The sequence below is a fragment of the Staurois parvus genome, unplaced genomic scaffold (assembly GCF_062004578.1).
Source record: "Staurois parvus isolate SC_StPar_1 unplaced genomic scaffold, SC_StPar_1.0 ptg000354l, whole genome shotgun sequence".
NCBI classification, from domain to species: domain Eukaryota; kingdom Metazoa; phylum Chordata; class Amphibia; order Anura; family Ranidae; genus Staurois; species Staurois parvus.
The window spans coordinates 502,745-516,029 of NW_028318150.1; positions in this window are offsets into that span (position 1 = coordinate 502,745).

Consider the following 13,285-nt stretch of genomic DNA (forward strand, 5'->3'; position numbering starts at 1 on the left):
ATGGTGTGCCTGCCACATTCTCATTTAGCTCTTACAAAAGTGGGAAAGCATGTTTCAATAAATATAAAGCCTATCATGAGCTTCCATCCAACCTGATTTAGGCCACCTATACGATTTTCAGACTTTAACAACCTCTTCCTTTGCCGGATGCAGGAAGGCTTAACCCTGTTACTGCTGCTTACAGGAGGGTTGGATACCAGCAGACAAAGACAAATTTGCCAATCCCTGTGTATAACCCTGTCAACTCCATCTAATTTGTTAGTGTCTTAGGTGAAAAAAATGTCTCTTATTCAGCTCTGTTGTACAGACTAACCTGGGTTTTGTTTCCTACCTCTCCCCTCCCATTTTGACTAAAACCTCTTTTCTATGGCCCCCGCTGATCAATATCAGTGACATGGTTGCTCTACGCCTGGCTTTTGGCCTATACCACATCTAGATCCACTTAACTGAAGGCTGCAGGTTCATACTAGGAATGACATTCAGGCACTGGGTTACATGTGCGCTTTCCAAGTTGTTTTGGTTATGTTGACTGCAGATCTCTTTCCAGGTCTACTGCACTTGCCCTCTCACTAAAGACTTGTTGCCCTTTCACACAGGGAAACCGATCAGGTCCGCCTGTCTGTTTTTCAGGTGGACATGATTGGACCATCCATTGTTCTCTATGGGGAGGCGAATATAAATGGACATGTCTGTACCCCCCTACATCTGATCCGATCTGCTAAAAACAGACGGATGGGAATCAGTCTGGCTGAAAAAAGACAGTCCATCCAGTTAAACCAAAAAAAGTTATAATTCTATACCCACAGTTGATCCAGAGGAAAGCAAAAAACTCAGCAAAGCATGATCTAATTTGCTCCTGCAGGGCAAAAAATCCTGCCCGATCTCCCGAGAGGCAATCGGATATTCCCTGGATCAACTTTATCTATAAATGTTAGTAACCAGTTACATTCTGTGTATCTAAGAGAATCCAGGCCTTTTTTAAAGCAATCCACTGAGCTGGCGAGAACCAACTCTTGAGGGAGTCTATTCCACATTTTCACAGCTCTTACTGTGAAGAAACCTTTCCGTATTTGGAGATTAAATTTCTTGTCCTCCAAATGTAAAGAGTGCCCCGCTTGTCCTCAGTGAACTCATGAACTCGGTATAGTTATTCACCTTGACGTCATCACAATGTGAACCACTGATTTATTTATACATGTTAATATCCCCTTTAAATTTATTCTCTTGAGAAAAGTAGATTAGTTTCTCTAATTTTTCCTCATAGTTGAGCTCCTCTATGCCTCTTACCAGTTTTTTTTTTTTGCCCTTCTCTGCACTTTCTCTAGTTCCCCAATGTTCTTTGTGTGAAATGGTGCCCAAAATTGAACTGCATATTCCAGAGGAGGTTTTACTAATGATTTGTACAGGGGTAATATATCTCTGGAGTCTATACCTTTTTTAATACAATCGTTCCCCATCCATATAGTGCAAGGGTTTCAAATAGGTGGCCCTCCAGCTGTTGCGAAACTACAAGTCCCATCATTCCTCTGACTTTGGGAGTCATGCTTGTAAATGTCAGTCTTGCAATCCCTTACGGGACTTGTAGTTTGGCAAAAGCTGGAGGGCCACCAGTTTAACTCCCATGATCTATTGAATCAAATGGGATGATGGATGCAAACAAACAGGCAGTCCATTTATATCCAAGCACCCCATAGAGAATAGCAGGCTGTGTCTGTACAAGCATAGCAAATACCGAACTGTCATCTGCCTACTCAGTGGGGATTGGCGAACAAATCCCTGCTGAGCAGGTGTATCCAATTGGTGATGTCCACCCTTCTGAAATGGTGATTAGTAATTAGGTTGGCCATTCAGCGTGAACAAGACCTTAAAGTCCCAGTTAGGGGAATAGCATTCCCATTTTGTGAACAGCTGTCAGGATTCTGGTCAGCACTTCCTGTGCTACACTCCTATCCTTTTTGCATTGTTTATTGTTTACAGCTATCTCTGAGGATTACAGAAACCCTTACTTTTGTTAGGGAGAAGAGGGGAAGGTTTCTGTAATCCTGTCCTGGAACAATGCTGCTCCTCCATCACAGTACAGTGAGTGAGCATTGTCACCCTTAGACCGGTAGTACTTTATATTACTAACAGGTGAAAATATAGGGAACAGAAAAACCTGAAAGAATTTAATGCAGTCACTACATACAGTGGATGTAGTGTCTACTCAGCCCTGTTAAAATGTCAGGTTTCGTTGATGTAAAAAAAAAAAATAAAAAAGACAAAGATGAATCATTTCAGAACTTTTTTCCACCTTTAATTTGACCTATAAACTAATACAACTCAGTTGAAAAACAAACTGAATTCTTTAAGGGGGGGAGTAAACATAAAAAAAATAAAAATAATGTGGTTGCATAAGTGTACACACCCTCTTATAATTGGGGGTGCAGCTGTGTTCAGAATTAAGCGATCACATTCAAAATCATGTTAAATAGCAGTCAGTACACACCTGCCATCATTTAAAGTGCCTCTGATTAACCCCAAATAAAGTTCAGCTGTTCTAGTAGGTCTTTCCTGACATTTTCTTAGTCACATCCTACAGCTAAAGCCATGGTCCGCAGAGAGCTTCCAAACCATCTGAGGGATCTCATTGTTAAAAGGTATCAGTCAGGAGAAAGGTACAAAAGAATTTCCAAAGTATTAGATATACAGTACCATGGAACACAGTCATCATCAAATGGAGAAAATATGGCGCAACAGTGACATTACCAAGAACTGGATGTCCATCCAAAATTGATGAAAAGATGAGATGAAAACTGGTCTGGGAGGCTGCCAAGAGGCCTACAGCAACATTAAAGGATCTGCAGGAAAGCTGGCAAGTACTGGCTGTGTGGTACATGTGACAACAATCTCCTGTATTCTTCATATGTCTGGGCTATGGAGTAGAGTGGCAAGACAGAAGCCTTTTCTTATGAAGAAAAACATCCAAGCCTGGCTAAAGTTTGCAAAAACACATCTGAAGTCTCCCAAAAGCATGCCATAATTCCAAAAAAATATGTTTGACACAAAAACAACACTGCACATCACCAAAAGACTCCCATACCCACGGTGAAGCATGGTGGTGGCAGCATCATGCTTTAGGGCTGTTTTTCAGCTGGAACTGGGGCCTAGTCAAGGTAGAGGGAATTATGAACAGTTCCAAATACCAGCCAATATTGGCACAAAACCTTCAGGCTTCTAGAAATCTGAACATGAAGAGGAACTTGATCGTTCAACATGACGAACGAAAGAATGAATCCAAATCAAAGGAATGGCTTCACCAGAAAAAGATTGTTTTGGAATGGCCCAGCCAGAGCCCAGACCTGAATCTGATAGAAAGTCTGTGGAGTGATCTGAAGAGGGCTGTGCACAGGAGAGGCCCTCGCAATCTGACATTTGGAGTGTTTTTGCAAGGAATATTGGGCAAATGTCAAGTCAAGATGTGCCATGCTGATAGACTCATACCAAAAAAGACTGAGTGCTGTAATAAAATCAAAAGGTGCTTCAACAAAGTATTAGTTTAAGGGTGTGCACACTTATGCAACCATATTATTTTAGTTTTTTATTTTTACTTCCCTCTACCTAAAAGATTTCCATTTGTTTTTCAATTGAGTTGTACAGTTTTTAGGTTACATCAACCACCTCCCATCCGGCCCATGTATATAAACGGCTGGGCGGTGGCAGTGAAGGGTTGGGTGGCTGTTTATAAACTGCCTCCCTGCTCACTGCTTGTGCGCGCTCCCTGGGAGCGCGCAGCACCGCGATCCGGTGCCCGCTGTGTCCTCTGGACACAATGGAACACCGATCGTCGGACGGGTCCTCTGTGCGAGGTCCCGATGTTGTGATCACTGATTGGCCAATCAGTGATCACATGCAGAGTAGTAAGCAAGATGTCACTTGTGACATCATTGCTTACTACGTGTGAAATCGGTGAATGATCACAGAGGTCACATGATACAAGGCTATTCACAACAGCCTTGTACCATGTGACAAGCTGTGACCAATCACAGCTCACACAGTACTTCTCAATGGCTGCAAGAATGCAGCTAGAGAGGAGAATTATTGCTTTTACAGCCTTTATGGGTGCAAAAGCAATCAGTGTAAAAAAAAAAAAATCACCCCCCACAAGTAGTACAGTGTCACCATGGTGACACTGTACTGCTAGGGTGACAGTATGTAAAAAAAAAAAAAAACAAATAATATAAAAAATGTAAAATAAGTTTAAAAATTATAATTTTTGGTTATAAACTAATTTGGGTTATTTTTTTTACTAAAAAGATAACAGAATAAATTTTGGCCAAGATTTATGATGAAATAATATTTCTTTGGAAAATGTTATAAGAAAAACTTTTTTCCAAAATTTTTGGACTTTTTCCTTTTACATAGCAAAAAAATAAAAATCCCAGTGGTGAATAAATACCACGAAAATAAAGCTTTAGCTGTCTCAAAAAAATGCTCAAAAATTAATGTGGGTACAGTGTTGCATGACCACGCAATTGTCATTCAAAGTGTGATAGCACTGAAAGCTGAAAATTGGCCTGGACAGGAAGGGGGTAAAAGTGTCCGGACTGGAAGTGGTTAACTCCTCACTTGAGCCCCCTCTGATCCAGCCACGTTCTTGACAGCCTCTGCTGTCTGGGGTCTCTTCCTCCTCATTGGCTCCCGCTTCTGTCAATCACAGCCAGTGAGGGGACAGGGGGGCGAGCTGCAGTTCTGTGTCTTGAGAGCAGTGGCTCAGGATCGATCGGTGCCCCCAGGGCGAGCGTCTTTCCCTGGACGCACTGCTCGAGGGGTAGGAGCCAGGACCACGGGCAGGTACCTGAAAAGAGGATCTGGGCTGCTCTGTGCAAAACCACTGCACAGAACAGGTAAGTATAGAAATGTTTGTTGTTTTTTAACAAAAAAATAAGCTTTAGTGTCACTTTAAGTTTCAATTTATAAAATGTTTGTTCTTGAGTTTAATGCACTTTATTCCTATACTTAAGTGTGATGCTTTTCTAGGTTTTTTTTCTTCTATTTTTCTTTTTTTTTCTTTTTAAAGCTGTGTGCTTGTTCCATTAAGTTTCGAAGAGAAGCATCCTAACTGCAAAAGAAATCTTTTATTAATGATAAATGTTTGCATTTACTCTGTTTTGACAAATCAATATGTTGAAAGTGAAGTGATTACCATTAGGCAGCACAATAATCTCAAACCACTACCCGATGAATACTTTTTTTGGCCTCCAGTCATTTGTTTGACTATTGAAGAGAGACACCTAGCTGTTAAAAAGAAGAACTGCAAACACTGGAGTGACAGTTCTACAATACATAAAATACTGCATACAGTATACAATACAAATGTGCAAGGAGATGGCCCTAAAGGAAGGAATGGGATTTTGTTTGGTGTTGCATGCATTTAAGGCACTGAAAAAATCCGGCCTTATTGTAAAGAGTGTTTTTAGAAATGGGTTTTCAATTTTTAGATACATGTAAATTGGGTTTCACAACAAAGCATTCAACTGGCAATTTCTACATAAATTGATAGAAGACAGAAAATACTCTGTATGTGTCTTCTACCATAAAATAGCTTTCCCTATCTGCTGTCTTTTTAAAAAACTGTGAATCTGTACTGCTTTGGAGGAAGCCTGCCATCTACAAATTATGGGTTTAGATTGCTATTCTGACCACCTGGAAATACTAATTGGTATAATGTCATGCCTATACACTGGCTTAGACTCAAACAGTCAAACAGTCATCTGGAACAAACACCATTTAGCATTATTGGAAGGAGGTCACCAATCACAATCCCAACCTTTTCGCTTCGGACTAGTCTTTTAAATTTATAACTAATCCTTTGAACACACCACCAACATTTTTGTTTGATCAGGTCCAACAAGAAGTTTGTAATTGTTGTCTGACTGATATTTCATTGATAGGATAGTGACTGAATCTGATCAAATATTTCACCAATTCTATTGCAATGGTGCAACAGCTGGAATGAAACATCTGTCATAATAGGAAGTCCTATTAATGCTTTGCAATGATGACAAATTAAAAGCTGATGTAAGCAGGTAACAGAGATATGGGAATGCACCATGTGTTCATGTTGACTTGTTTAGGAAATAAAAGCAGATTTAAAACTGACATTAAAGTAGAACTATAGCCATGCTTTTTTTTGGATAACGTATGGGAGGGTTCCTATATGGAAGAAAAATATATGTAAATATTTTTGGGAAGAATATTATTAAAATATATTTCAAATATATTTGAAATGCTACAATTTTGGCCATATTCAATATATTTAAAAATAAATAAATAAATAAATAAATATATATATATATATATATATATATATATATATATATATACACTGTATTTTGAAATGCGTTTGTATTACAAAATATCTGAAAAATATTTATACAAATCTACATTTTTGGAATGCATTTACAAATATGTGTAAAAATATATGCTAAAATTACTTTTTTTATATGTTAAAAAAATCTGAAAATATAAAAAATAAAAAAATTTTTTTTTTTAAATATATTCTTCAGATTTTTTTTTACAAATAAAAAAGCCATTATAACATATATTTTTACATATATTTGTAATGCATTCCAAAAATGTAGATTTGTATTTTCAAAGACACAGTATATTTGAAAAGTAATTTTAAAAATGTTTTTCATACATTATGTACTAAAACGCATTTCAACATACAGTGTTTCTATCTGTCTGTGTGTGTGTATATATATATATATATATATATATATATATATATATATATATATATATATAATTATATTTTGAAATATATTGAATATGGCCAGATTTGTAGCATTTCAAATATATGTCAATATATTTGGGAAGAATATTTGTAAAATATATTTCAAATATATTTTTCTTCCATGTTGGTTATAACCCCTGTCAGATCTATTTTGCCATCTGTGCCCCAGTGGCGGATTTCCTTGCACTTCCATGTCCCATTGACAAAACAAGAAGTGAGAGGAAATCCCTCTAAAGTGAGGGAATCACGGGCTGTCACCGGAACTAATGTCCCTGTTGCAAGATTCTCCTCTATTCCTGTTCTGGTGACAACCCAAAATAGGGATATTTCTTTCAATTTTGATAAATAAAAAGGAAAAATAGAGGGTGAAACTCGGCCATAAGAACCGTGTAGGTGTTCTAATCCTCTCCATTCTATCCAAAATTAAAAATAAGTCTTGCTTTTAGTTCTACTTTGACTGCCCTATAGCAGAACTACTGCACCCGGCGATCGCCGAGGAACACTGATGGGGGAGAGGTCTGAATGTAAACAATATAGATCTCCCCCATGTCAGCACCAGCACCCTGCTTTGTATTGCTCTGCATAACAGAGCAATACAAAGCAGCATGCTTATATAGTAAACCGCACACAGTCAAACCTTTTATCGCCCCAGATGTTAACCCCTTCCTGCCCAGTGTCATTAGTACAGCGTCAATGCTTTTTATTAGCACTGATTACTGTATTAGTGTCACTGGGGATGTCAGTGACAGTCAGTTCCCCCCCGTGTCGGAATGCCTGCCGCAGTCCCGCTATAAGTTGCTGATTGACATTACTAGTATAAAAAAACAAAAATTCCAGTATTTATACCGCCATTTGTAGATGCTATAACTTTCACGTAAACCAATTAATTTACAAGTATTGGGATATTTGTTTTTGCAAAGACGTAGCAGAATACATTTAGGACAATTTTTTTTTTATGAATTCTTCTAAGCAAACCCATGCTTCCACATTGTTGCTGGATACTCTTGAGAAAGGAGCTCACTTGCGGACAACCCTACCCACCAAGGGTCACCATGCCCACAGAAAATATAGGTAAGTTTCTAAAATACACCTTTCCTTCATCTGTGACATTTCATGGTCTGAATATACAACACTAACACATACAGTGAAGGAAATAAGTATTTGATCCCCTGCTGATTTTGAATGTTTGCCCACTCACAATACACGTACCATGTGATTTTTAGACTGATCATTTCTTTGTAACACTGAGAGACAGAATAGCAACAAAAAATTCTAAAGAAATGCATCTCTAACAAATTATGCACTGATTCGCGTGTTCATGAGGTAAATATGTATTTGATCCCCTATCATTCAGCAGGATTTCTGGCTACCAGGTATCTTTCATACAGGTAAAAAGCTGAGATTAGAAGCAGTCTCTTAAAGGGAGTGCTGCTAATCTCATTTTGTTACCTGTTGAAAAGACACTTTGTTCTGCCCGGAAACTTAGAAAAGTCCATGGCGTCCAAAAAGCATCATTTTAGGTCAAAAGTGGTTTTAGACCAGCTAGAGAACAGCGATAGTAAATTAGAACCACCTGCAGAATTAAGTGATAATGATTTGTGGGGAAATTCGTCATCAGACACTGAAAACAATGCTGCGACTGAGCTCAGCGATGTGCGTACTTGGCGCTATATTTCAAATTTCAGTGTTTTTGGTTTGATTATATTATTCAATTAAATTTATTATTATTATTATAATATAATTTTTTATGATTATTTATGATTTTGTGTTTCAAGTTTTATTATACCCGGGATGTTTACTAGATTCTTGTTCGGACAGATTTCAGTGAGTTATTCCTAAAAATTACAGGCCTACAATAAAAAAACGACATATCTCCATGCAAAAAAATGTACCTCTTTCTGCACAGAAATATGGACATAATCATACCGCTAGGGAGGTTAATAGAGAAGCGCTTTTTTTTTCACAGCCATCTGGACACTGACATAAAGGTTGGTAGAAAAAATGTAATGCTTTTTAATTCTGCAAAAGAAGTACATTAATGCTACACTGCTCAAAAAAATTTAATTAACACTTTGAAAACACATCAGATTTCAATGTCTGTAACACCGTTCACCATGACCGTTTTGGTGGTGGGTCAGTGATGGTCTGAGGAGGCATATCCATGGGGAGATGCACAAACCTCTACAGGCTAGACAATTCCACCCTGACTGCCATTAGGCATCTGGATGAAATCCTTGGACCCATGTCAGTTTTTAAAATGTTCAAATCTCCCACCATTTTCGGCCCCCGTACGCCCCGACACTCACAGGGACTGGAATCCGGAAGACAGATGCCGGCATTGGCCAGAGGAGATGGCCGAGGACGCTGCAGGGGACACATCGCGGGAGCGCAGGACAAGGTAAGTGCTGCAGGGAATCCCTGAGCAACACTGCAGGGTATTCCCAAGTGTAGCTCGGGGTTACCGCTTTTGGTACTGAAACTTTACCCCGAGCTACACTCGGGAATACCGCCAAGGAGGTTAATGTGTTAATGAGGAGGTGGAGACTCAGCTCCTTGCACAGATTGAAAGGGCTGCAAGGGCTGGGACAGTGATAATAATGGAGGATTTTAAAATCCCCCCGTCAATTTCCGGGTAGTTAACTACCCGGAAATTGACGGCAGTAATGGTACTGCAGGAACAGCTAAAGGGCAGAATTCTTTAAACCTACTACTGGACAAATTTATGGTACAGTTCATAGAGGCCCCAACTAGGAATGATGCTCTGCTGGACCTGGTAATCTCAAACCATGCAGAGCTTATTACGAATGTCCATATAAAAGAACATCTGGGTAGCAGTGACCATAACATGATTTAATTTATTGTTAGCTGTAAACAGAGAAAAAGAGAACTAATTTTCCAAGACTGAGAGCTGCTCTCCAAGACTTAGACTGGGAGGGAATATTGGCATGAATGAACACAACAAAGAAATGGGAGTTCTTCAAAAAAAAACTGTAGGTGAACACACTGCAAATTATATTCCCATGGCCAACAAGTTTAAAAGGCTAAAAATCAAACCTATGTGGCTTACGGCCAAAGTTAAAAAAGCTATTGATAATAAGAAAAAAGCTTTTATTGAATATAAAAATGAAGGAACACTATCATTGTTTTTGCATATTCTTTTATATTCTTTGTAATGTTTAAAGGAAATCAAGGCCTCAAAAATTGAAAACAAACGACAGATTGCAAAAGATAGTAGGACCAACCCCAATAAATTCTTCAAATATATTAATCGTAAAAAAGTTATGTCCGAGCATGCAGGACCTTTACAAAATAATCTAGAGTGGGTGACCGGGGACAAAGAAAAGGCAAATTTATTAACCACCTCCTGCCCGCCATATAGTAATATGATGGACGCAAGGTGGTTCTCTCGTTCTGGGAGGACGTCCTCCCATTCTCACCGCACATGCGTGGCTCAGGGAGCGCGGCGATTGGCGGTGCGCTGTGTCCCTCGGACACAGCGGATCACCGATCATGGAAAGAGCAGAAGATGTTGGCTCGGTCATGTGATCAGCTGTGTCCAATTACAGCTGATCACATGTAAACAGGGAAATGCCGGTTAACAGCATTTCTCTCCTCTCAAGACCTCTGCATCAATGGCTGCTATGGGGATAAAAGGAGAGAAAGTCATGGTGTGGCCTCCATCCTCCCCTGACCTCAATCCTATTGAGAACCTTTGGAGCATCCTCAAGTAAAAGATCTATGAGGGTGGGAGGCAGTTTACATCCAAACAGCAGCTCTGGGAGGCTATTCTGACATCTTGCAAACACATTCAAGCAGAAACTGTCCAAAAACTCACAAGTTCAATGGATGCAAGACTTGTGAAGCTGCTATCAAATAAGGGGTCCTATGTTAAATGTAACGTAACCTGTTAAAATGTTTAAAAAGTTAAAATGTTGTTAAAAGTTTGATTGAAATAGCTTTTGATTTCAGTAAATATGCTGCAAACACAACAAATTACAATTTTCAGTTCTTTACAACCTATAAAGTGTTTTGAAACTTACTGTGCGTAATAATTTGGAACAGTGCATTGTAAGTGTTTTATGTTTAAAAAAAATCCTGTTATCATTAGGAGGTTTGTTCAATAAAATGTGAATTGTACTCTTAATAGTTGATAACATGAGAATTATGCTGACTGTTATTTACATCAATTATTTAGGTAAATGAGAAAAATATCATTTGCATAATAATTTGGAACAGGGTGTAGACTCTTGTGCAGCGTATTTGGCCGATATAAATGCGCATGTGCAGAACACATTTTAGATGTCCTCTGTGGGCGCTTGCTTTTTAGCTGCTGTTCAATAGTAAATCTCCGTGTGGAGTCCTCTGACAGCCGACACTCGGTCGCGACTACTGTGTTTAATAAACAGCACTAGGCATATCTTTATGTATTCTAATTTGATTTCCTTAGTTCTAGTGATTCTATTTTTGTTTCTTATCCTTTATAATTATTTCTGTAATGATTTTACTTATTTCGAAGGTCTAGATCAGTGATGGCGAACCTATGGCACGTGTGCCAGAGCTGGCACGCAGAGCCATCTCAGTGGGCACGCCAGGAAGAAGAGGATGATGAGCGCGCATGGACCGGCCATCCAGATCTCGTCCACACTGGATCCCCATCAAACTACATTTCCCACATGTCTCTGGGGCCAGGGTGGGCGTGGACGAGAGGAAACGGCTCCAATGCGGCTCTGGCACCAGGGGTGATGTACCCGGGGATGGGCGCGGAAGAGAGGAAGAGGCTCCCACACTGCTCCGGGGCCAGGGGCAACGTGTTCAGCGTGGATGGGAATGAGCTGCTGGGTTGGAAGCCACACCGACGCTGCCAGAGGTGAGATTGCTTGCAGTGTCATCCATCAGTGCCCAGCAGTGTCGCCTGTCAGTGCCCAGCAGTGTCGCCCATCAGTGCTGCCCATCAGTGCCATCCATCAATGATGCCCAGCAGTCCCATCCATCAGTGCCCAGCAGTGTCGCCTGTCAGTGCTGCCCAGCAGTGCCACCTGTCAGTGCTGCCCAGCAGTGCCACATGTCAGTGCCCAGCAGTATCGCCCATCAGTGCTGCCCATCAGTGCCACCCATCAATGATGCCCAGCAGTGCCATCCATCAGTGCCCAGCAGTGTCACCCATCAGTGCCCAGCAGTGTCGCCTGTCAGTGCTGCCCAGCAGTGCCACCTGTCAGTGCTGCCCAGCAGTGCCACCTGTCAGTGCCCAGCAGTGTCGCCCATCAGTGCTGCCCATCAGTGCCACCCATCAATGATGCCCAGCAGTGCCACCGATCAGTGCCGTCTGTCAATGCGTCCAGGTAGGCAAGTGGTTAATTGCAGTGTTGGCACTTTGAAATAAAAAAGTTGGTTTGTGTTGCAGTTTTGGGCACTCGGGCTCAAAAAGGTTCGCCATCACTGGTCTAGATAATATTTATTTTGACAGCTGAATGTAAAAATAAAGTTCTGCAATAAAAAAAAACAAAAAACAGCGTGGGGTCCCCCCTCTCATCCATACCAAGCCCTTCAGGTCTGGTATGGATGTTAAGGGGTAACTCCACACCGAAATTAAAAAAAAAAAAGCAGCATGGAGTCCCCCCCAAAATCCATACCAGACCCTTATCTGAGCATGCAGCCAGGCAAGTCAAGAAAGGGGGGGGACGAGTGAACGCCCCCCCCTCCTGAACCATACCAGGCCACATGCCCTTAACATGGGGGGGTGCTTTGGGGCAGGGGGGCTCCCCCCCCCAAAATACCTTGTCCCCATGTTGATGGGGGCAAGGGCCTCTTCCCCACAACCCTGGCCGGTGGTTGTGGGGGTCTGCGGGCCTTTAACAAGGGGCCCCCAGATCCCGCCCCCCCCTACTTGAATCAGTATGCGGTACATGGAACCGTTACTAATTCACAAAAAAAGCAAAAGTGTAGTGTAAAAAAACACAGTACAGGCTCTTTGACAAGTCCTTTATTAAAACAATGTCCCCCGAAGTAGATCCAACGTCAATCACGGCGACCCGAGAAAAGAAAAACAACAAACCGTTCCGCACTCGACGAGGCTCACTAGCCTTATGCAGCCAGTCTCGCTGACATTTCTTATATAGGTAAGGGGCGGGGCCAGCCGGGGACATCATCCGAGTGACCCCGCCCCATGTAACGTCATTGATGTCACATGGGGTGGGATCACATGCTTGATGTCCCTGGGTGGTCCCGCCCCTTACCTGGTTAGGAACTGTCAGAGAGAGACTCACTGCATAAAGCTGGTAGCCTCTGTCTAGAGCGGAGCTTTTTTTTTTCTTCTTTTTTCGGGTCGCCGTGATTGACGTTGGATCTACTTCGGGGGACATTGTTTTAATAAAGGACTTGTCAAAGACCCTGTACTGTGTTTTTTTACACTACACTTTTGCTTTTTTTGTGAATTAGTAGCGATACCATGTACCACATACTCATTCACGTAGGGGGGGGCCGGGATCTGGGGACCCCCTTGTTAAAGGGGGC